Below are 25,575 nucleotides of genomic sequence, written 5' to 3' on the forward strand. Positions count from 1 at the left end.
ATTCACAAACCGGAACACTTCCGGGTTTGTGGTGTTCGAGAGCTGATTTGTTCGACAACTAAGCCATTCAGGAACCAAGGTACCACTGTATTGTTTGACGGAAGTGTTTTGGGGTGCTTCTTTTACTTTATCTTTTCTTCTGAAGGTATGCTCCAGTATGGAATACAGACAACTTTTGGGGGAGCTTCAACTGATGGAGAAAGAATATGATGATGCAGCAGGAATTTAATGGAATGAAGTGTTAAAAATTCAGTGTAGACCTGAATCTTCAACATAGGCAATGGGAAATGGTGGCTTCAAATGTTTTTGAATGCTAACCCATATGACATATGCTAGTGGAATGGAACTTTCCCCTCATCTCATCTCCCCTCCAGAACTGTGTATGCCCTCAAAATCAGCTCTAAATGGTTGGGCAACCCTCCACAGAAGATATTGGATGTGGGGAGGGGGCACAGGGAAAGTTCATCACATATTCAGTTGAGAAGGGGTAGCGGCACAGAAAGAGGAGAGGGAATGAGAGACAATAACAACTGATCAAGCTTTGAGTATCAGCAAGTGGGAAGGAGTTAAAAGAATGGATGAGAGGGGAAGTGTCTGAGAGCCTGTGAAGTGTTCCCAGATGAGAAGGGAACATTGTATCTGTATTAGGATGAAGTAGAAATTTACTTTACTTTACTAATTATTACTTTATTCATCACATTTGTTTTTCATGTTTCCCCTCCTCCAAGCCCTAGATTTCTCCCACAAGAAACACCTGGATGAAAGAGGACTGTAAGTCATAAAGTGAGGGCATCATGTGTTGCACCCAATTACTGCCTGTCCAGCTGAGTAGGCCATGTTTTTGATACTGCACGTGTTACATGTCATGGGTCACCAATATGGGGGCCTATAAGAAATACACCCCTAAGAAATCCACAATGTAGGAGAGACTGTTGGCTTTTCCTGCTCAGTTTCTGTTTACACCAGCTCGGCCTCTCCTACATTAAACAAATGCCTGGAAGAGGGAAAACTTCCTTAAAATATTGTTCTGTGTCATGTTGCCAGGTCATGCAATTGAGCTGAATGGATTTAGGATCCAGCCTCTTTGTCCCCCACTATCTGATTCTGTCACCACCAGGAACATCTCTTTTTCAGAACCTACACTGGCCTCCTACACTGAGCTGGGATGAGCAAGTTACTCCAATACATCTCTGGCTGAGCCAGAGATTCACCGCATCCTAAATTGCTCCTCCCAGTGGATCCTGCCATTGGATTGCCTCTGGCATTACAGTGGTACCTCGGGTTACAGACGCTTCAGGTTACAGATGCTTCAGGTTACAGACTCTGCTAACCCAGAAATATACTTCGGGTTAAGAACTTTGCTTCAGGATGAGAAAATAAATTGTGCGGCAGCTAAAGTGGTACCTCAGGTTAAGAACAGTTTCAGGTTAAGAACAGACCTCCAGAATGAATTAAGTTCTTAACCTGAGGTACCACTGTTTTTCACAAATATGACAAATACATGGGAAGAGGGGAATAACATGTTAAAGAACAACATGTCCATCAACCTTATTCATATCTACAAGCATCCCACATAATCAGAAAGCACTCAGACACTGTTTTTATAAATGCACCAGCAATTATTGTCATTATGAAGATTTTAAATAAAAGCATGAATATGGCAACAGACAGCCCTGTCGCTGATCTTTTGTCATTTTGGCTCCAACTAAAGCATTCATTTGACTGAAGCTGTGCCTTGCATATGGGGGGTTGGTGGGTTGGTTGTTTTTTTTCCAATCCAATCCAATTCAACTCAACTCAAACAGGGCATCAGCTTTCCTAGGTTTTTTTTTTGTTTTTAAGATAAACCTCTTGTTACTAAACAAGGAGGCTGCTGGCACCCATTTATATCAGCAGAGTAGAAAGTATAGCAGGTGGCAGCAGGAAAAAGTGGGGTCACAGTAGATGGAATCAACAGTAGATGGATCCAGGGGGCACAGTAGGTTGAGCTAAGTTGCAAAGTTGTTGTTGAATTTAAGCAATGCAGTATAGCTGCTGCCTTAATCCTGCAAGAACTTGACTCTTTCTAGTCTACAACTCTCTAGTCTGCTACTCACTGTCCAAGATCTCAAATCCATAGTAGTTCGGGTTTTTTTAATCAGCTTTACTTCCAGGGAATCTGAGAATTTCACTTCTAGACATCTGTATGTGAAACATGCTCTCCTACAGATCTATGGCCTCTCCTCTATATTATTAAGTGCAGATAAACAAGCACACTTCTTTTTAAACAAGAAGAATTAAATGCATAAAAATCTTATATGGGACCTCCAGATTCAGAGACAGACTACCTCAGAGTACAGTGGTAACTCTGGTTGCGAATGGGATCTGTTCCACCCAAAGATAGATCCACCCAGAGATAGATATACATATAGATATATATGAGAAGACACCCAGGACAGAGGTAATTCATGCCTGATGTTGATTCCAAAAATGTATTGTTATAAATGAGTTGAGAAGTAGTCCTTATCTTCTGAAAACAAAGGAACTGGGGGAACACCCCCCTCCGTGTGTGTGTGTGTGTGTGTGTGTGTGTGAGAGAGAGAGAGAGAGAGAGAGAGAGAGAGAGAGAGAGAGATATTACTACAGCCCTAAAGCAATTGTCTCAATAAGTCTACCTGTACATGGCAATAAATGAACATAAAAACCTCAACTCCAAATACCACTATGCAGCAAGAAAGGAAAAAACACAATGTTTTCTGTTCAATCATTCTCTTGATCACCCTTCCCCAGTCTGGTGCCAACTCCAGAAAAAGAGGGAGAAAGGAAGCTGCCAACTGATTCAGCAAATTGGACCCAGACACAAATGAAACCATAGGACTGCAGCTCGGTGGAGGAGCCCTGGGAGTCACAGCAGTTGTGCAGCAACCAAACCATCATCTGGGTCCAGAGAGGGGGGGTTATCAAGATTAACTCACTCCTAAATGAAACTAAATGGCCCCTTACACCAAACATTAACCCTACACAATCATGATTCCATCATAGTCCATAACATTCTACACACACAGTAACAATATGCAGAACTATGGTTTTATTTTGTTTCTGAAGCTGCAAAAAAAGAGAAACCGAATTTGAAAAGGTTCTGTTGTCTCAATAAAATAGTACTTCCACAAATTATGATGATTCTCATTTGCCACTATATAAATACCCCCCCCCAAAAAAAATACCTTATTGGCCTGAATATAAGCTGCACCCAAATATAAGCTGCACCTTTAAAATTCGGGGGGGGGGGGAGAGAGAAAAAAGACAATACCCAAATATAAGTTGCTCCCTTAAAATTTTGCAGGCATTCACACTTGTTCCGTTTTACTGTATGTCTGTTTCAGCAGCGATATCGTAAAAGCCAATTTTTGTAAGGTCACAAATTTAAGCAGCACTTTAACTTTTCATGGTCAGAATTTTTTTGGGGGGGGGGGAGTGTGGCTTATATTCGAGCCAATACAGTAATGTGAATGAACAATCTAGGATGAAACTAAACAGTATTCTACCTTTTTCCCTAAAGAAGGACTAATGCTGAAACTTCAAAATGGAATGCACATATACTCCACTAGTAGAATTTCAAAAATAGAAATGAACAAATCAAAGGACTCTTTCCAAAGAGAATCAGTGATCACAAGCTGGAAATAAGAGGTGTGGGCAAAGTCAAAGAAGGTCTGAGACCCTTTGCTCCAAAGTCCTATGGTGCTTCTGTATGAGGAGAGTAGATCCTGTGAAAATTCCTCTCCGGGTGATGTCCATGTTATTGTCTTGATCAGAACACCATAGCTAAACACCCTTACACAATGACACAGTGAACACCCTTTAAAACGAGCCATTAAAAAGAAAAAACTAATCTAGCACTACAAAACACTCTTCATGCATTGCTGCATGCAAATTGTAAGACAGGGTAACCTGTCATTCAAGATAAAGATCAGAATCAAGACTCTCATCTTCCCAATTTTTCTAGGGAAAAAAAACCTCTTGAGTTTCCTGCTTTTAAAAGGAAAAAAGGTAAAGGACCCCTGGACAGTTAAGTCCAGTCAAAGGTGACTATGGGGTGTGGCACTCATCTCGCTTTCAGGCCAAGGGAGCCTGCATTTGTCCACAGAAATGTGGGACATGTGGCCAGCATGACTAAACCATTTCTGGCACAACGGTACACTGTGACGGAAGCCAGAGCGCACTGAAACGCCATTTACCTTCCCGCCACAGCGGTAATTATTTATCAACTTGCACTGGCATGCTTTCGAACTGCTAGGTTGACAGGAGCTCACCCTGTCGTGGGGATTCCTGCCTTTATGACTATGATAGGTTTGAAAATCTGTTGAACTCTCAAGCATAATTTACACTTTGTCCCTACAGAGCGGTTGCCAGCCTAACCAAATCTTGCCAAGTTCTGAAACTGAAAAGGCTTACCTTTAATCTAACCCCATCAATGCATCCCCAAGGCCCTCCTTTTCATACAAGCATTCAAGTTATATTCACTTTTGGGCCATGTACAGGATTATTTCAGCAGCAAAGCACAGAATTACCAGGATGCCAAGAAGAACAAGCTTCGTCCTCCACTCCAGTGGCATAGCGTGGGGGGTGCAGGGGGGGCCAGCTGCACCGGGCGTAACATTGGGGGGCGCGCTTGCACTCGCAGCTCTCTGACCCTACCTGGCTCACTCACTCTCTCACACTGCAGTGCTGGCTGTGTGAATCCGATCCGAGCTGCCGGGTCGCCACCCACTGTGGAGGGGGAGGGTGCCAGGCGTGCGTTGCGGTGCGGAGCGGAGAGAGAGCGAGGGAGGGACTATCTGGGGGAGGGACAGTGCAGCGGCCACCCAGTGCAGCGCTGAGCATGGGAGAGAACCACACCCGACCAGCCCAGGCAGCAGCAAGAAGAAGCTGGCAGCGGCGGCAGGTTAGGGGTTAGGGGCGCAAATTATTTGCCTTGCCCCGGGTTAGGGGGCGCAAATTACTTGCCTTGCCCCGGGTGCTGACAACCCACACTACGCCGCTGCTCCACTCCAAGGCACAGACTTATTCTGTTGACTATACAATGCTATATGGACCTACACCAATTTCTGTGCTGGATCTTATTTATTTATTATATTGGTTTGCTCCCTTACCTGGGTAACTCAAAGCGACTTATAATGTATAAACAAACAAACACTTACATAAAACCAACATAAAAGAAAACAAATAAAATTCTAAAAGGCAATTCTATCTTTAAAAAGCTGGATTAAAAAGTCCCTCCCACTCAAGGAGGCCACAGATAATTAAAAGCCAAATGCCTGTGGAAAAATAAATGTTTTTTCATGTTGCCTAAAGATAAGTAAATGATGTTGGCAGGCAGGCAGGCCTCCCTGAGGAGAGCATTCCACAAGCAGGGAACCGCAGCAGAAAAGGCCTGTGTTTTTTTCCCAAATCTCAGCAGCGGGTTGTATTCAATGCTAGTCTGATACAGAATAGACATACAGAAATTAATGGATGTGTCTAATTCCAGTGGATTACTTGGGAATCAGAATTGTAGAATTGGAAGGGACCACAGGAGTCATCTGGTCCAACCCCCTGCAATGCAGGAATCTTTTGCCCAACGTGGGGTTTGAACTGATGAACCTGAGATTATTATTTTTTAATTTATTTATTTGGTTTTTCAAATTAAAATTTTACAGTCACATGTCCATCTTACAACATAAAAACAAGACTACAAGGAATCTCTTGGACTTCCCTCCTCTGCTTTGTGGGTCCTATTGTCAATCATTTCCTCCAGCCTCTTTTATGATAATCCCCCCAAAAAATTACCTCTCTATTTTGTCAAAAATTCACCATTAAACTATTAAATGGTCATGAACTTGAGAGTCTCATGCTCTATGAACTGAGAAATAAAGACAGGATGATGATGATTTCATATATTCCTGAAAATAGCATAAGAAAATGAGTGTTAGGGGTATTTTTTTTGCAATAAATGTGTATATTAAACTATACTGTATGTGTCTATTAGTAGAAATGCACACTATAACGTTGGCAAATTTCCATGAAGATTTAAAAGGAAAACAAATGCAAACAGATGTGGAAATGAGAAACCAAACCAAATCAAAATGGACCGTTTAGTCAATCCCTACATTGTACATAATTTGCAACCAGGATGGAAGCTATTCGGTTATGCATTTAATACACCATGAAAGTTAAGCTGCCATTGAAATTCATCTCATTGAAATTCTGCTCAATATTGATTCAGAGTAGATTCCAATGTATAGTTAGCAGAGTAAAGACTTAAGCACATTGCAGGATTCCAAAAACATGGACCAGAGGCAGTTGTATTTCATCCAGCAGAGCTTTACTGATACTGAAGGCAACATTCAGGATTGGCACTATCCATAATAAATCTAGTTGCAGCAGACTTAACTTATAATGAGTCTAAACCTTAACACTATAGCATACTGTGTACAGAACACCACACCAGGAAGAAAAGAGATAGAAAGAGAAATACACATATGTAAAGCCAATATGGAGGCACCTCTGGTAGAACATTTTGTTTCTCACCATCATTCAGACACAAATTTATTATTTACAGTTTTATGGGTGAATCAGAAGACAATTGGTATCAGAAAAGATTATGAGTGACAGTTAGGGCAGCAAGAAACCCATTTTATTTTTATGTTGAAAACTATTCATCCAGGGGGACTTAACTCTGAATTAGACCTCAATTGTTTTATTGGATTATCTGTATCTTTGCTGTTACTTTGCACTGTGTCCTTAAACTCAGTCTCCTTGTTATTAGTATCACCTGGGGTTGGCCATATATATTTTCCAAAAAATATTGTTAGTAACATAATTGCATGAGCACTGGTCCAGAGTATTTTTCATTCTCATGTATATTATATCTATTTGAAAAAAGATTGGGAATGTAACTTTTTTATGTTACAGTTTATAATTTCTACACTATTTGAAGTTGTTGTTATGCATTTGCAGGTCATCGTTTGAATATTTTATTTTCAGTTAATGAAAAAAGTTACATATCTTTCTACTTATGAGTGTTGAACTAATTGGCTGATGAAGAATTCAATGAAACAGTAGTTGTCATCCGGAAACACTGTTTAGCAGAGTTCAGAGTTGGGCATCAGAATTGGACAATTGCTGATTATACAAAGCTTCACAGCTTGTTCTCCGCCAGGTAAAGTCTGGCACCGTGATTCATTTAAGGATTTTCAGAGACTTCAGTTTGTTAGTTTTGAATTATTTCATAAAGTTTTTCACATTGTAATTGTTTCTGGCCATCGTGTTACTTTTGATATTGCTGACTTTTATTATACTCAGCATGACCTTGACAGAAGAGATAAGAGAACCAGTTGAAGCTGTACTCAGCTTCTCAGAAGGAATAACCCAAACATCACAAACCTTCTGCTTGCTTCTTTCATCCAGAGAAGCTTCCAGAACCCTCTTGAATTAATTAGAATTGGAAAGATCTCTACACATCAGATCAATACTTTCTGTACTAAGAAATGCAAACTGACATTCCCTTCCCCGACTAAAGATACCAGAATATTTTTAGTAGCAGAACCCTTTCTAGGAACTGTCAAGATATCAAAAAAGATGAGAAGCAAGCATTATTTGTAGAAAAATATGAAGGAAACAATGTCAGTGAGTCCCAGATCTGGGCATCAGTCATGCTTTTGTGTGTGTTTCAGCACTTCAAACCATACACAAATAGAAAAACCCACTTTCTTGATGAAGCTATAGCTGTGAGATTCCACAAGACCTTCGTAGCTTACAAGTGTGAGATGAGAGGAGCTGTATGCTGCTAAAAACATTGTTCGCCTACCCTCAGCTAGCAGAGATTCTCTAGCCATCTCAATACCTTTTTCATGTGCAATAGAGTTTTCCAAAGCTATTGTTACTTTTGAGACTCTTGACCTAATCCAGCCACTTCAGGTAAATCGTAATGCCGTAGCAGTCACTGAAAGAAACGAAACTGAATTATTTGTCCCTTTTGCAAAGAAACAGGAAACGGAATGTGTGTTATTTTTGTGGTGCTTTATGACGAAATGAAACTGTGCTGTAGAAGGCAGACAAATTTATTTAGCTAGCTGAAGCATTTTTTGCCCCACTCTTCAACAAAACAAAAATAAAATAGTAAGTCCTCGCAGGGCATTCTGTTAACATTATTAACAAGAGAGCTCCAACCTAAAGGCTTAGAATCTAAAAGGCACAGCACAAAAGGTAAAGTGATCAGGAGGGAGGAGGGAAAAAAACCAAACAAATTTCACCTCTCGTTTTAGTACAGAGTTATTGTAATGGCCAACTGCAATGGCAGGGAAATTCATGCAAAGAAGAAGCCAAAAGTTCCTGGTCGCTCAGCTGAGCTTATGAAAGGACATTGTAGTTATGTCTCCCACTCTGCTATAGACTGATGGAATGGCTGCTATGTGTGACTCCATATTATTTGCTTACAAAATCCATTTTGAAGGTGAATATCCTGTGTGTTTTGTCATCCTTTGTATTAATGCTTCATTTCAGGACTCCATTCAAGAATGCATGCTCTTCCAATGTTTCACAGCAAAATTAAGTCAGGAGACCTGCTTATACGCAGATGCATGCAACTGTATATTAGGGTTTGCAGCTAACTGGATTAATGAATTAGTTCAATGCTCCGGTGATGTCAACTCTTCTCCATGGCAACTTATTGGAAGGACCTAGCTGCCTTAGTCTAAGTTAGACCCGTCACACATCTCCCTGGGTGTTGTCTACACTGACTGGTAGCAGCTGTCCAGGGTTTCAGAGATGGTTTCTCTCCCAGTCTTACATGGAGATGCTGAGGACTGAACATAGGACCTTCTTCATAGCACTGAGCTATGGCCCTTCCCCAAGTTAAATAGGTGAATATATTGAATTCTGTAACTCTTTATATTAACCCACCTCCACACAGTCAATGACCCCTGTTCAGAAAGTAGATGATTACAATGGAATCTGGATGGGGACTGGCCCCACCTCAAACAGAAGGACTCACTCCATTTGCTGAAGAGATTGGGGTCCAGAAAAGTCTCCCTGCTAGACTTTACTGAGTCTCGCTTTGCCAGTCCTCTTCTAGTGCCCCAGAATCACTCTTTTGGGGACAAAGGGGGCTGCACGGAGAAGGAGGAATCTGCAAAAACTGTCTTGATTTATTATAAGTCTGGATCCAGCACATTCTGTTTCCTTAAAAATAAATAAATCCAGGCATCCAAGGAAAAATACATGCAAGAGTCTCTGTTAATTTTCCAAACAGAGGACTATTGCAAATTGCTTTTCCATGTCCCTAACTGGAAGAGAAATACAGCCGTGTGATTGACTTGGAGCAAACAGCAGCACTCAATATGGGTGCAATCTGGGCAAGGGTACAAAACTGGCATCAGTTAATAGACGGCAATCAAAATAATGTTTCGTTGTGTTATGTTTCTATTTTATACAAAGTATTTAAGCACATTGTCAATCTGGCAATCAAAAAAGTAAAGGGTTCGGTCAGAGATTTAGGAAGGGCAGTAAGCCAAGCAGTGAAGCATCATTGCAGCTCGTCATCAGCTATGTCTGCAACACAGCACAGTACATTTGCCTCTTAAAGCAGAGAGATGTGAGAAAAAACTGGGGGGGGGGGAATAGATATTGGACATCAGCAGCCAGCTTGTTTTCTACACAACAGATTCTGAGCAGGAGCAGCTTGGGCAGTAATAATCTGGGGTGTCAGCAGCAGTAACCATGTAAGTCCAACAGAATTCATCAACATAGTGATTCAAGGTTAGGTGTATAATTATGTGTCTTGAGCACAGGCCCTATTAGATACAGCAATCCAATGGGACTTACTACAGGTAAGCCTTTGTAGAATTGCAGCCTTAATTATCTCCTATTGAAGCAAGCTGCAACTGCTGGGCTCACATTTTCCATTTACTTTTTCTTCTTCTTGCAGATGGGCTAGTAAATGGGGGGTGGGGGGATGTCTAGCATTCCTTAATATAGGGGAAAAACATTCAGTTTATTTCATTCAGTTATCTCACATTTGCTGTATTTTTCTGCTAATTGGTGTGACTTAATGAGTTCTTTGAACCACTTCAAAATGTGAACATCTGGAGTATTGTATCAAAAGACCTCATTAGTAAGCTTTCGATAAGGCATGCTCTCTACTTACTCTTTTCAAGTGTGTGTAGGTGTGGACTAAGTATACATGAAATGATACTGCGTTCCAAAGCTAAACAACATTACATGCTGCCTTGAAAACCTATCCACCACAGAACTGGGTACTAAAAATAGTGATAGGAAAGAGAGGGGAGAGATGTAAAGAATTGCATAGGGCCAAAACCCAATCTCAATGAAGTTTACGATGAAACAGCTATTGAAGATAGTGGAAGAAAGATCTAGCCTACCTTGTTTTTCTTTCTTTTTAATAAATAAGAGATAGCAGCAAAAGAAAAGAAACCGAGCACCCATTTTATGATCAGATCAATGGAGAGAAAGGCTGGGGTCATTAAGTTTGTAGAGATATAGTATTGTGTTGTTGAAGGAGTCAATTGTCAAGCCCAGTCTGAAAGAGATGTTTCAGAATGACCTGAACACCTCTCCGTTTTGTGATGGCAATGGTAGAATGGTCATATTTATTTCCCATAAATTCCTTGGGAACGATGCTGTGAGGTAGGCTTTCAAAGGGGATTATGGAAAATAAAATGGCAGCCGATAGCTGTGTCTTGGAAGAGCTGTGCTGAAAGTCAGATCCCCACCTTGCTCCCCACCTCCAAAATTGTCCATATTGCTTACTCTCAACAAGGTGGCACAAAGGAAAGGTTATTTCAGGTCGTCCCTATCCTACACTGGATATGCCAGTTTATAGCAAGGAAGGAGCAACTGCCAAGATGATAAGATGCCAGAGCACTGTCTTTTTCATTTGAACCTTACAATTACAATTACCTGACTGAAAATTGATAGCAGCATGGATCTGCTGGCTTTCAGGATTCTAATGCAAAAACCAGAACTCTCTAAGGAGTTATTTTGGAAAAGAAAAGGAAAAAAACAGAGTGGAAGAAGCATGATGTACATTAGTCAAGATTAGGCTTCAAATAAATTGAAAAGGATTCTCTCAAACACTGTTTTGATTAGCTTCCTTTTAAAAATGAAACTTTGCAGTGGCAAAAGTCGGGGACAAGATTTATCCTACAATAATTCAATGGCTTTCCAAGCTGCAGTGTGCCAAAGTGCCCACTGTTACATCTAGGTGAATTTGAATAAAACCACATTTCTTATTGTAAAGATTAGGAATGGAGAAGGAAATTGTGCAGGTTGCATTCTAAAACAATCTGACTTCATGCACTGGTCCTGGATTTATATACAGATTATAATGCATTTGGCTGCCTGCAACCCTGGTTTAAGGAGCCATTTGGCGCCTAACTTATATGTGTGAGTTTCTAACACTGCTAGCAGGGCAGAAAGCATGAGTGCCGAAGGTAGGTGGAGCCAAAGCCCATGACAGGCAGAGCCAACTACTTCTGATTTTGTTCCTAGCCTCTTCCCTGCTAAATTCTACAAGGGCAACACTGAGATGGAGGAAGAGGAATCTGGCAGGCAAGGCCATACCCTGGATTGGTTGTAAGTAAGAAGATGAGTAAGTGGGGTCTGACGGAGGGCAAACAGAGGCTGGAAAAGCAGTGCCTCTTTTGCCCTGATAGATCAGCCTCTATTGGGTGCAGAGGACACTTTTCTTGTCTTGTTTAGTCCTTTAGTCGTGTCCAACTCTTCGTGACCCCATGGACCAGAGCATGCCTGTCTTTCACTGCCTCCCGCAGTTTGATCAAACTCATGCTGGTAGCTTCGAGAACACTGTCCAACCATCTTGTCCTCTGTCGTCCCCTTCTCCTTGTGCCCTCAATCTTTACCAACATCAGGGTCTTTTCCAGGGAGTCTTCTCTTCTCATGAGGTGGCCAAAGTATTGAAGCCTCAGCTTCAGGATCTGTCCTTCCAGTGAGCACTCAGGGCTGATTTCCTTCAGAATGGATAGGTTTGATCTTCTTGCAGTCCATGGGATTCTCAACAGTCTCCTCCAGCACCATAATTCAAGAGCAGAGGACACACAAACATACAAAGTCAAGTTGTTTTGTACACAAGGCTGCTAACCAATTTTTTGGGTATCGAAGAAGGAGATTCCAAGAGTGCTACTTTTCTAGAAAAAGAGGTGTCGAAACTCACCATGAACGCCTCGCTTGTTCTCTTATAATGTCAATGGTGCCCACCTGAAAGGTGCTAGAACTTAGTTCCAATGAGTTCCAGTTGAAAGGAACAAAAAAGCCACAAGTATCTCTTCTTGGGACAAAAAAAAACACAATAAATATGAATTTGCTGCCTTTTTATGACACCCCCAAGGCAAGGGCCAACTCTTTTTTCTGGAAACAAAAATGTTGAAGTCAAAGTTGAATTCCAGCACAACCGAAGGTGGGGGGGAAATGGACACAAAGATCAAAACAAGAGGACAGGAACAATGGGGGCACTTAGAAGCAGAACCATACTGAAAGCAAACAGGAGACTGAAGCAAACAGTGGGATACATAGCCTTGCCTAAGGGCTCCTCAAAGGAAAAACAATTGGATTGTTATTGTATGTGGCTGTTTTATATGATGGTGGACGTAGAGAACATGTTCTCAGAGGTTGCTGCTCGGCCAGAAAAGCAGGGTGAGTGAACTGTTGGATTTACATTATGGGTATCAAGAAGACTAACAAGACATGTTCTCAGAGTTACCGGAGAAAGCTTCTTAGCTCCTTACTCAGTTCCGTATACCCACAAACCTACATTGTTGTGTGTATATGTGAATGCTGATATATATGTGTTTGTTGGCACATATACAATAATAGTGTGTTAACTTCTTGAAGAATTGGTGCTTATATTCAACAGCACGACTCCCCAGTTTTAAGAATGTACGGCAGGGGTAGGGAACCTCAGGCCCAGAGATCAACTGTAACCTCCCATCTGCTCTGTCTGGTCCTCAGGACACTTTCCATATCACACACCCCTCTCCCCAAGCCCCACACCTTACTTTCTCTGCTTCACACTTTCCTGGAGTGTTTTTGCCCATGGGCATAGCCAGGATTGAGGACACCCACCTGCCATCATCCTGTCTGGCTCCATCTAGCAGATGCGAAATGAAATGTCTCAATGACAATTGTTTTAAATTACTTTCTTTTGACCCCAAGTGCTCAGAATAAATCTGTCAAAACCTTCAGACATTTGAAAACTTGAGTGTTAAAAATAATAACACCAGGGAGTACCTTTCGTGTGGTTAACGAGTAAAGGTGAACGTAAAGGGACCTGTTGAATAGTGGAAAAGGATGGACGAAGGACACAGCTCTGTTGGATTCACAGCTCTTTATTGCAGCAGTTAGAACTGCTCCTGGAATGAGACTGACTGCAGCCTAGCTGGCTGCTTTATATAATACTAAGTAACTTGAAACAGTAACAACTCACAACTAGCTAACCAATCAGGAGGGACATTTTTCAGTCCTTCATTTACATACTGGTGGCCCTGAGTGAGAACTGCAACTTAATCTTAATACATAACAGGACACCTGACCATTAGGTCCAGTTGTGGACAAGTCTGAGGTTGCGGCGCTTATCTCTCTTTATTGGCCAAGGGAGCCGGCCTACAGCTTCCAGGTCATGTGGCCAGCATGACTAAGCCGCTTCTGGTGAACCAGAGCAGCACACGGAAAAGCCGTTTACCTTCCCGCTGGAGCGGTACCTATCTATCTACTTGCACTTTGATGTGCTTTCGAACTGCTAGGTTGGCAGGAACTGGGACTGAGCAATGGGAGCTCACCCCAGCGTGGGGATTCAAACCACAAACCTTCTGATAGGCAAGCCCTAGGCTCTGTGGTTTAGACTACAGTGTCACCCATGTCCCCTATGGTTAATGAGTATATTTTGCAAAATACAAAGGACACACCTTTTCTTATCTTATTTTAAATCTAAACTAAAATAAGTTTTCTTGGATTTGCTAAAGACCTTTTCAGCAGTCAAATTTCTCCATTTCCCCCCAATGCAGTTTTCCTGTGCACATTCGGTAAGCATAGCTCATTGAGATGCTCCTGTCATTGTTGACATTAGCCAGGTCTTAACTCTCTGCAAGGTACTGAATGACTGTTCCAGGGTACAAATGGTGAGTACCCTGAGAGTAAGAGAGATGAGCAGAGCCTTTTTGTGGTAGGGTAAGAGAGTTCTGCTTCTTTTACTAGGTCTGCCACGTTCAGCTCTTTTAATGCTCTTTGTGATAAAATAAATAAATAATAATAATAATAATAATAATAATAATAATAATAATAATAATTTATTACTTATACCCTGCCCATCTGGCTGGGCCTCCCCAGCTACTCGGAGCAGCTCCCAAAATATTAAAAACACGATAAAACATCAAACATTAAAAACTTCCCTAAACAGGGCTGCCTTCAAATGTGAGCATTTCAATTTCAAATATTCTGATTATTTCTACTTTTATTAAGTATTTATTTACTTGATGGGGGGCAGCTGCCTGCCCCACCTCCATTGGCTTATGCCCATGTTTCTGCCCCAGCTGAAATGTGTTCTTGTTTGTCTGCACGGAGGAGAGGGATATGTGTGTGTGTGTGTGTGTGTGTGTGTGTGTGTAGAAAGTAGATCACTGAACATAAGTAAAAATTTGCTCTGGCTACTTTTGCCTCTGCCCCCACCCATCTCTGGAAAGTTTTCCAGACAAGAACGCAGCCCTCACGCTAAAAAGGTTCCCCACCCCGAGGTATGAGAATGGCTATTTGAACAGTGGTTTGAATGGTGCGAAGAACAACTCTTAAGATTTCTTTCCCTAGCATAGAATGTCTCAGAAGTTCACTCACACCATGAAATCGTGGGTAGCACATGATGTAATCCCCCCCGCACCGGAATTGCAAAAACTGCAGGAGGGCAGATTCAAATTAATACTGAAAGAGGCCTTGGAAAAAACACAAATTCGAAGCACCTGGCTATCAGTGAAATAAATTGTGTGTCGATATCCAGTGGTGACTGTCCACTGACAAAAAAGGAATTCATAAGAAGGACAAGGAGGGCAGCAATTTTCAGTGACCCTCTCTTCCTTCAGAGCCTCATCCCGACCTCCAATCTGTTCCAGAAAGTTGGAGAATTTCCTTCCAGGCATTAAGAATTCTGCATTACACAGAAGAACCATCAAATATGAGCTGGAGAGTAAGCTCTAGAATCGCTGAGAAGGCCTAAGACCACCAAAGTAATTTTGACCTTGGTGCAGTAGGCTAGGTTCCACAAGCACATGCCCCTCTCTATCCTTCATCAAGGGAATCAGAGTTCAAGGACACATTTGAATTTGGCAGAAACACTCAAGGAGAGTGCATGCCAGGGCTTGGGAAGAGTGTGGTCTAGGAAGAGGGGTTGCGGCCTGGGAAAAATGGCAAGAGCCAGATAGGGAGCCCTGGAGGGGCACATTGAGCTTCCAAGCCCAAGGCACCTCACCCCTGCTAGTAATTATGCTAAAGCATGTCTTTCCTAAAAGAGGGTGTGTGTTGTGGTGAGACCTGGAGACTGACCTCCTGGTCATGGGTGGGTATACTGGACAGTCGCAACACCCGATTGGTAGGTCCCTCGTTGCTGGGTTTAAACTGGCCAATGGGGAGCTGTCTAAACGGACCAAGTGACCTATATATACCTATGCACGTGGCCCAGAGCTTCCTCTTTCGGCTCGTGCATCGGAACACCTGCCCACCCCTCCCTATATTTAGGGCATTTTGCGCTTGACCTTGCTATGCCGTCATGTGTCGTCTGTTGTTGGGACAGGGGCACAACAGGAATTTTCCCCACTTGGCTGATTGGCTTGCAATTTGGGTTTCACCTGCCGCATAGCAAATCATCACAACTTGTAAGGTTGCAGATAGGCATTGGTTCAGGTGATAGAAATGGGAGAACTGTCTCACCATCCCTATGTGAAGGGTATTCCATTAAAGGAATCCAGGGACTCAATTTGGCTTGGTCAACCCCCAAGAGGGGGTTGTGCCCATGCCTGAGTCCAGGGGAGCATCTGGGGAGTGGACATAGTTTGTTCCTGGGCTTTCCACCTACCTCAAGTGTTCACCCTTGGCTGACCTATGATAGAGCTCTGGGTCAGCGCTATCTGCAAGGGTGCAGGGAGCTAGTCGAACCAGAGCCTATGCAACCCCTCACTTTCTGTAATCAATAAAGTTGTGGCCTAAATTCTGCCAAAACCCCAAAACTAAAATTTGAATCAAATGTGTGTTTATTTAGGGGGGAGGTCTCTGGGTCTGAACACGCAAAACATGTTGATGTGACTTCTAGTGGCGGCTGTGTCTCAGCTTTTCTGTCAGGGCTCCAAGAAGGTTAAATCAAGATGTACCTGGGATGACCAGATTATGCAGGAGATAATGGCATATTGCATTATCCAAGCATCTTGCACGGGTATGCATAACTGGTGAGAATTTCTCATTTACCCTTGTAAATTGAGGTAAGCCGATTCAAATTGCAATGTTGCCCTTGGCGTATCAGGTCTCTTTTTGACACACCATTTACAGGCAACATGGATATTTCTGGAGATAAAGGTACACAGCTTAGAATGATCTCCAGTATGATTCTGTGCAAAGGCATATGAGCCATTTGGGTCCACTAGGAAAATGTCAAAACCAGATTCAGGCAATGATTCTGTGAATCAGCTCTGATTGGCACACATACAGAAGATTCAACGTACAGAGTTGGCAACTCAATCTGAATTAGCCTGAATCCAGGCACAGCCTTACTTATTTTTCTAAAGAACGAGGTGCTGGGACTCACCATGAACTTCTCCCTTGTTCTCTTATAATGGCAATGGCACCCACTTGAGAGGTGCCAGAACTGAGTTCTGGTGAGTTCTGGCTTAAAAAAAGCCCTGGCCTTACTGTTAACTGTCTCTCACTTTGTAAAGACTTGAAGCTTATCCTGTTTGTGACATCATGCATGACATCAGACTGTCATGTTTGCACTCTCCATGTCTCCATGCCAACTATATTGACCAGTAATTCTCTGTAAGTAGGTAACAGCATGACTACTCAAAACATGTAATAAATCTATTTATCCTCACCTGTAGAAAGGTTCCATCCTCATGTGTTCAACTACACCTGTTTCTTTAACTTTCCCCCCAATATAATAACATACCAAAACCAATATGGCCCCAATGTTGGCAACATTTCTATACTGAATATTATGTACTGAGATGGTGGGTGTGAACTACACAAGAAAAAAGTATTGAATTATATGGCTGCTTTCACAATACCATAATGGAAAAGTCACAATATGATAGGCCTCAATCTAATACATGTGCTGTCCAAAATTCAGAGGAAGTCATACGGTCCATTAGAAAACTGTCAACATCTAGTCAGAAAAGACCTTTACAAGAAAGTATAAACTTTCCACAGCTCCTATAAACCAATACTTATCATTACCTGTCTTGGAGACCAGTCTTCACAGTGTCCAGACTCAGTCCTACTGTTGACTCTCACTTTGCCAAGTCTAGCAGTTTGTCCAGTTTGTGACATCATTCATGCCATCAGAATGTGGTGTTTATGCTCACCTCAGGCTATCTCCATGCCAACTACATTTGAATCACAGAATTACAGAACTGGAAGGGAAGGCCTAGGGTCATCTAGTCCAAGCCCCTGTAATGCAGGAATCTCAACTAAAGCATCCATGACAGGCGGCCGTCCAACCACTACTCAGAAACCTCCAAGAAAGGAGAGTCCACCACCTTCTAGGAGAGTCTATTCCACTGTCTAACTGCTCTTACTGTCAGAAAGTTCTTCATGATGTTTAGTCCGAATCTCCTTTCTTGTAACTTGAATCCATTGGTTTGGGTCTTACCCTCCAGAGCAGGAGAAATCAAGCTTGCTCCATCTTCCATGTGATAGCCCTTTAGGTAGGTGTAGATGACTATCTTGATCTCCCCTTACCTGGGCTAAACATACCCAGATCCCTCAACTGATCTATGGGTATAGGGCGGTATACATTTTTATGAAGGAGGAGGAGGAGTGAGCCAAGGGTCAGACTAGAAGGCTGAATTTGGCTCCTCAGGCGTGAGGTTCCTCTCCCCAGGTTAACGTCTGCCTTCATGTCTGCTGTGGAATTTATCAGTGTGAAAGACCTGGATAAAGCTATCCCAGGGCTGAGTGGATTGCACTAATACCTTGCAGAAGTAGTAAAGTTATTTTCATTCATTTTATTGTCTGTTTCATAAAAAATGAGGTTTATAAATTACATGCCAAAAGGATAATGGAACAGGTTGACCTTTTTGGTAATTCTGCATTGCAATTAGATTGATATCCCCTTCTCATACAACCTGGAAAAAGTGAAGATCCAGTGAGAGAAAAATTCATTATGACAGTTCAGAAAGTTGGGAGTAAAACAGAGAACGTGATGGGCTCTGTGGAACACCATGGAAGGGAACGTAACAAGAACATAAAGCCACAGAAAAGCAATACAGTAAGGGGAAAATGGGCTGGATTGTACCCACCCTATCCTATACATCTTGAAAAGCATTTAAAAACATCTCAGTTTAAAAGTAATCAAAAAGACAAGCTTCACTGGCATTCCGTAAGCAACTTTCCATCACTTTGTCTCTAAAATTGCATTAATAATATGATTTAATTCAGTTGTGTCTGCTTTCTGGAATAGTCTGTGGGTAGTTTAATTACAAAGTATGGCTTTAATTAATCTTTCCTTCTGTCTTGTATATTGCCCTGCCCACTCATTCCAAACTAATGGAAGATGATCTATGATACGGCCTCAAACATATATACTCTTCAAGCTGTCAGGCTAAAGTGTTGTGATCCTTGGATTTCACATAGCAAAAAATGGTTACAGCTTTACTTCAGAGATGTGACTTTGATGCACACACAACATTAATGAAACTGATAGAAGAAGAGGAAAATTCTATAGCCTGATACTGATTACAAACCTGGGTGCTTATGTAAATGAAGGGGTTTGGAACCTCCTGCTATTCGGAACCTCTCAAAAAGGTTCCGATAAAAAGATATTTTTGTGAGGGTTTTTTCTATTTAAAACATCTTTTTTGTAAAAAAAAAATCGTTTACAGTATCTAAACATGTATTAGGCTAGTTTTGATAAGCACAAATATAAGAAATACTGGGCTGTAAGATCTGGTGATAATAATGGATGTATATGTATCTCGGCCTCACATTGAGCTCCTGTAAGCCCCAGCCAGCAAGGTAAATATGGTCAGAGATTATGGGAGTTGTAGTCCAAAAACATGCACAGGGAACCACACTGGTTCACAGAAAGCACTATGGGCAGCTGTGATGGCAACTGCATGATGAAAGGGAGAGCAGAATCGAAAACATCCCATTCTTGGCCTTCAGATACAAATTTGCCTGGGCATTTTGCCACTTGGCTACGGAAATGCTTATTGCCACAACTAGTCTTTGGGGAGGAAAAACATACTTAATAATGGAATTTATTGAGTTGTGTCTTGCATAATTACATGTCTAATTTTGAAGATATGGCAATTTAATAACAAATTGGCTACGGGTGCCATTCTTTTTGTAAAACAAGATCTGTAGGTACATCCTAAGTGGCGCAGTGATAGATCTGATGCCAAAAGTAATTAGTGAGTAAAATGTGCTCAGAGCATGTTTGTGTGATCACATGGAGGGGCAAGCACAGCTTGCAGTGGGCTGCCCATATCTCAAAACTGGAGCACAGCATGGCAAGACATGGTTCCCCTGGTGTGTTAAGTCTGAAAGCTGGGCAAAAAATAAATTTTAAAAAATTGCTCACCCGGAATGACATTGATCTTATCCTGGTGGTGATTTCCAACCTTGAGAAACTGTGTACAGCGCAACCCAACCTCAAAATAATATGGTCAGAACTCCTGCTGTGGCAACAGTGATGGGGCGTTGAAAGAACCAGCCCACATCAATCACACTCTCTGGAAAGAGAACAAAGTGTTGTGGCGAGTGATGGAGTGCTTAGGTGGCCGGGTCATTCTGCACCCAGGCAGGCTGTTTGACAAAAGAGACTTTAACAGGCCTGACAGCGTACATTTGTCTCCTGGGGGAAACGAGAGCTGACTACTTGATGTGCATAGGGAGAAAGGAGGATTTGTTGCAGCCAGTGGCATGTGGTCAGTTGACATGGGGGACTAGGCTAGTCTAAGAGGTCCAAGAGCCCTCCCACCACCTGCCCAAAGTCTGTGGAGCTTTGGGAAGTAGGCAGCAGGGCTCCAGCATCCTGTCAGCATGATGTTTGGGTTATTCCTTCAGAGAAGCTGAGTACAGCAAGTTTAAACTGGTTCTGTTATCTCTTCTGTCAAGGTTATGCTGACTATAAAAGTAAGGCCAGAAGGAGACTGGGTTTCACTTTCTCTTTCTATCCTTTTTCGTTCTGGTGTGGTGTTCTGTATACAGTGGTACCTCGGTTTACGAACTTAATCCATTCCTGAAGTCCGTTCTTAAACCACAGCGCACTTAAACCGAGGCACGCTTTCCCTAATGAGGCCTCCCACTGCCAGTGCCCTTTCACTGTTCGGCTTCCGTTCATATACCGAGGTAAAGTTTGCAAACCAGAACACTACTTCCAGCTTTACCTAGTTCATAAACTGAATAGTTCATAAACAGGACTGTTCGTAAACTGAGGTACCACTGTATAGAGTTAAAGTTTAGACTTATTGTAAGTTTAAGTATTCTGCAACTGGATTTCTTATGGACTGTGCCAATCCTGAATGTATTGGATTTGTGACCATTATGCTCATTTGCCTTCAGTAGCAGTAAAGCTCTGCTGGATGAAATATAACTGGCTCTGGTCTATTTTGGGGGGAATCCTGCAACGTGTTTAAGTTTCTACTCTGCTAACTATACAATGGAATCTACTCTGGATCAATATTGAGTAGAATTTCAATGACAGACACCTCCTTCCCAAAGCCTGGGAAGCTTCTGCTCAGCTTAGAGAGGGAGGTGTGTGGCGTTGTGATGTCATGCACGCAAGGTTGCCCCTTCCCTGTAACACTCACAAGCTGGCTGTATTCTTCTACAAAAGGGGGGGGGGGAATCATCACAAGCCACTGCTTAGCAGCTATAGGTTGGTTTGCTGGAGAGCCGGCAAGAGATGGATAAGGCATTGGATGGAATCCTTAGTCCAAACCCAGGTTCAGGGTGAATTGGTGCATCACTCCAACCTCAAGCAGGTGTGATCTCCCAATAGAAGGGTCAAAGTGGAAACCTTTGTCCAGAAACCAAGTGTGGTGCAAATGGGTCCTAAAGCTTCCAGCAGCAGTCTGAGCTGGACCACCTTAGTTGACCTGCATCTTGAGGTGGTCCATATCCCAGGCATGACCCTGCCCTAACTTCAGCCTTCTGCCAGGAGACTGATCATCAATACATACCCAGTGCCTGAGCCAAAGCCCACCAACATCTGTAATCAAGAATGTTGTGGGCCAATTTTCAAACCTCAGAAATAAGTTGTGTCAAGTTTGCTCCATCTTGCATTGCTTAATGTCTTTGCTTGTGGAGGTGGGATGAAGGCACTAGGTGTGGGTCTGCAAATAGCATTCTGTGCATCTGTGGTGGTGACTGCATGATGAAAGGGTGGGGGGGACAGAAAACATCCCAGTCTTGGCCTTCAAATACAAATTAGCCTGGGCATTTTGCCACTTGGCGATGAAAACACTTATTGCCACAACAAGTCTTAGGGGAGGAGAAGCATACTTAATAATGAAATTTATTGAGTTGTGTCTTGCATAATTATATATGTAATTCTGAAGATAAGGCAATTTAATAACAAATTGGCTACGGGTACCGTTCTTTTTATAAAACAACAAGATCTGTAGGTACATCCTAAGTGGCGCAGTGATAGATCTGATGCCAAAAGTAATTAGTGAGTAAACTGTGCTCAAAAGCATGTTTGTGTATGTGTGTGTTGAGGGGGATATTGTCAAGCCATGAAAACAAACTTATATTGTTTGATTGAACACTGACATGAACAGCCTTCCTTTAAAGTGAGCTGGGTAAAACAAAATGGAAAGATGAAGCCAATCTTCATTAATCTCCTCATGAGGAAAATCCATCAGTATTCTTTATAAAACTGATCAATTGCGGAAAAGAACATTCTTCTTAAAGGGAGGTAGAGGACCTGTCCCCCACACCCCAAGTTTGCTAGCCTACAATCCTGACACCTCTTTTAACTAATTAATTCCATTTATTTCCCATAAAACATCACCAAGTGATTTCACAAAAAGAAAAAAGAAAAGCCCTCATACACATCATTAATAAAAACATTTAAGGACAATTCCGTATAAACAACAAAGAACACACATCTTATAATAATCTGATGCATTACAAAAACTCATAATAAAACTTAACTTTAAAATGAATGATTTAGATCAAATAAATTAATACTTGGTTCACATGTGGTTCACATCTAGGAATAGTAAATGGAGGCTCCCAGGTGTGGTATCACCTCTGCAATTGTAAAAGATGAGGAAATGAAAAAATGAATAGAAGGGTTTCGTTCCCCTCCTCCATTTAAGAAAAAAAAATTGGCTCAGCTTTTGTTTCACATGACTCTAAGTTGGTGACAAGTTTGACACAAGACAAAATTTCCAGGTTCGGTGGAAATGGGTATGGGTTTTTTTTGGGGGGGGGGTGTGCCTCATATCCATAACTATTTTAGATATCAATTACTCATCTGAAAAGTCCTCAGTGTACTCTGAAGATATCAGACGGGCATTTCCAGGACTAAATATCAAGGACCATCCCTGTGCCATGCCAGTAACTCGCTGCAGAAGAAATTGCCTTTGAGCATATGACGAGTAGCACTTCCTTACAGCCAGACCATTCATCTTGAACTAGAATGATTCTTAATTCCCTTTTAGTCCACACACTGCAGTCTTGAGACTATTGACCAGTTTGATAATTACTTCCAGCTGCTCTGCATTTGGTTTGTTTTAATTGAGTCCCCTGTCCTGTACCAACTAAATTGAAACCATTGATCCTTTTTTAAACACATCAAAAGTCTTAAGGAGATAGAAAAGTTCAGTCACTCTTCCTTGGGGTGTGTTCCAGTTTCGGAATAAACGAACAAACTCCATCTGCCTCAGACAGTGGATTTTGGTTGTCATGAAAGGGCAACAATTTGTTATTTATTGTGATGGTATATTTACTGATTGGTGGGAGGGCACTTACTGGATTTTCAACCACGGGTGCAAAATTGGTGGCCATCTTAACTTGGGGGAGGGGGAGGGAATGACAACACTTGCTGCTGTGTCTCAGGCAGCAAAATTTCTCAGTCTTGGCCCTTTGGGGACTCTTATTCAAATTTGATTTCCAGTGTGAAAATGCCATATGGACCTGCAACAAGATGGGCAGATGTGGTCCTGATCTTCCACTATGCATAGCCTAGAGCAGGCATCTGGTTCCACAGATGTTTTGCTGTAAGCCAGGCATGGCCAAACTTGGCCCTCCAGCTGTTTTGGGACTACAACTCCCACCATCCCTAGCTAACAAGACCAGTGGTCAGGGATGATGGGAATTGTAGTCCCAAAACAGCTGGAGGGCCAAGTTTGGCCATGCCTGGCCTAGAGCAAAACATCTGTAGAACCAGATTCTTATTTATATTGTATAGATCTAATATCAGCTGATGAAGCCCTTCGGGGTGAAACAAGGGGAAACCTTGTCCTGCCCAAGTTAGCAGTTTGTACCTGCACCAGTCAGCTTGTGCCAGCAGTCAACTAGGCCCAGGGGCTTTTCAGTGCTGGCCCCAACTTGGTGGAACGCTCTGTCACAAGATACTAGGGCCCTGTGGGACTTGACATCTTTCCGCAGGGCCTGCAAGACAGAGCTGTTCGCCTGGCCTTTGGTTTGGACTCAGTGTGACCGTTATATTTCCCTCCCCTTATGGTTTTGATTTATGGACTACTATTAAAATGAGGCTGCATTTTAAATTGCATTTTAACCCTTATTTTAATAAATTGGTTCCCCCCATTATGTTTTATTGTAATTTTATTGGTGTTAGCCGCCCTGAGCCCGGAGAGAGGTGGGGTATAAATAAAATTATTATTATTATTACAAGAAGAAACAAGAAGAAAAGATAAGAAAAGAAGAAATGTATTAATATTGGAATTGGTCTCATAGGTTATAAACCGTACATATGAACTGTATATGTTGCACATACTGGGCTAGACCTTTACATTAAGAAATAACCAATAAAATGTTACAGTTGCACTTTGTGTATTGTGATAACTACAACTTCCAGCAGCCCCACCAAGCATGGCTATTTGATGGGAATAATGGGAGCTGTAGTTCAGAAGCATTTAGAGGGCCAAAAGTTTCCCACACCTGGCCTAGAGTTACAGCCACATAGTGCTAGTGTGTCAAGGACTGCTACTTTTCTCGGGTTTGAGGAATACCAGATCTTATCACTTGCGGGCATATTCAAGCAAAATATTAACTCAAGTAGTAAAGTTGTATTACTTCGCAATATTCAAACCAAAGTTGATTACCACGTTCAAACACCACAAGTCAATATAGAAGAGGGCATTATTTCCTGTCCATTGGGAAATGTATACTGATAGGAGTGAGAGGAAGATGATTCTTCCATTTTGGGATTGTATGTGTGTGATCATGAAGCTTGTATTCCATTTTCCGTTCCCCCCTCCCCCGCACTTGAAATTTCTCTCTCAAGCTTGATTGCTTGTTTCCAATAGTTCACTTTGAATCTGGATGGGCTCGAAAAATGTGACTTTGCTTAATTTGTTTGATCGGCTTGTTTAACCACATCTAAATGTGCTTGAATTAGTTCAATTAAAACAGGCTAACTCAATGGAATAGGCAAAGCACGCCACACAAATTAAGGTTGCATCCAACTAATCAAATTTCTATTTTGTTTGAACAAGAGGACTGATAAATTTAGCAAAGTTTTTGAAAGACATATTTGCTTCTGCTGCTGGAACCTTTTCTTCTTTTTCTTTTTACAATAAGCTCTCTTCAGACTCATGTCCATTCATTCAATGAATTTGTGAGAAGGAAAATAGATTGTGGTATTTAGCCATTCCCTCCTACCACATATTTGCTGTTAGTGTGGAGGGGGACTACCATGTGGAAACGGCCATGCCTCGGCCACTCTATTGTGTAGAAAGCCTGGCTGAGCGTATTCCCCCTTAGACAAAATATGCCTACCCAACACGCATGTGCTCCCTTCATACTACTTGCGAACTCCAAAGCACTCAGGGTCAAGGCGAAGGCTCCTGAAATGAGGGGAGGGTTCCAAAGCCGGGGAAAGAGACTGGCAGCAGAGGGCTGCAGGACAAAGCGCTACTCACAGGAAAAGAAACAGCTCCTGCTGGCAAACAGCAGCTCTTAAGGGGGAAAGCAGCAGCCAGAAAAGGCAGGCAGCAGCCGGCACAGCAACTAAAAGCAAAGGGGAAGATTAAAGCAAAAGAACAAGCAGGTGCACATGCTCCAGAGCAGGCAATGCAGAGATAAGATCTCCAACAAACTGGAGCAGCTGGAGGTGGCAAAGAGGGAGATCCCAGG

At 42.1% G+C, this 25,575-nt stretch overlaps 1 long non-coding RNA gene across 10 annotated transcripts in view; it reads right to left on the reverse strand.

Annotated features, from left to right (window-relative positions):
- The window catches only part of LOC309348126, a 181,716-nt gene extending 164,177 nt beyond the window's left edge, over positions 1-17,539 (reverse strand). For 9 of the 10 annotated variants that reach the window (XR_014159198.1, XR_014159199.1, XR_014159201.1 and 6 more), the window contains exons 1-2: positions 17,479-17,535; positions 7,862-7,960 (exon numbers count right to left, since the gene is read on the reverse strand). This is a non-coding gene — a long non-coding RNA (uncharacterized lncRNA). Of the gene's footprint in view, positions 1-7,861; positions 7,961-16,831; positions 16,913-17,478 lie in introns of all 10 variants that reach the window. The other variant, XR_014159200.1, reaches the window with a different exon arrangement.
- Between the last annotated feature and the right edge of the window lie 8,036 nt (positions 17,540-25,575).

This window comes from Podarcis erhardii (assembly GCF_964252035.2).
Source record: "Podarcis erhardii genome assembly, chromosome: 8".
In the NCBI taxonomy this organism is placed as follows: Eukaryota; Metazoa; Chordata; class Lepidosauria; order Squamata; family Lacertidae; genus Podarcis; species Podarcis erhardii.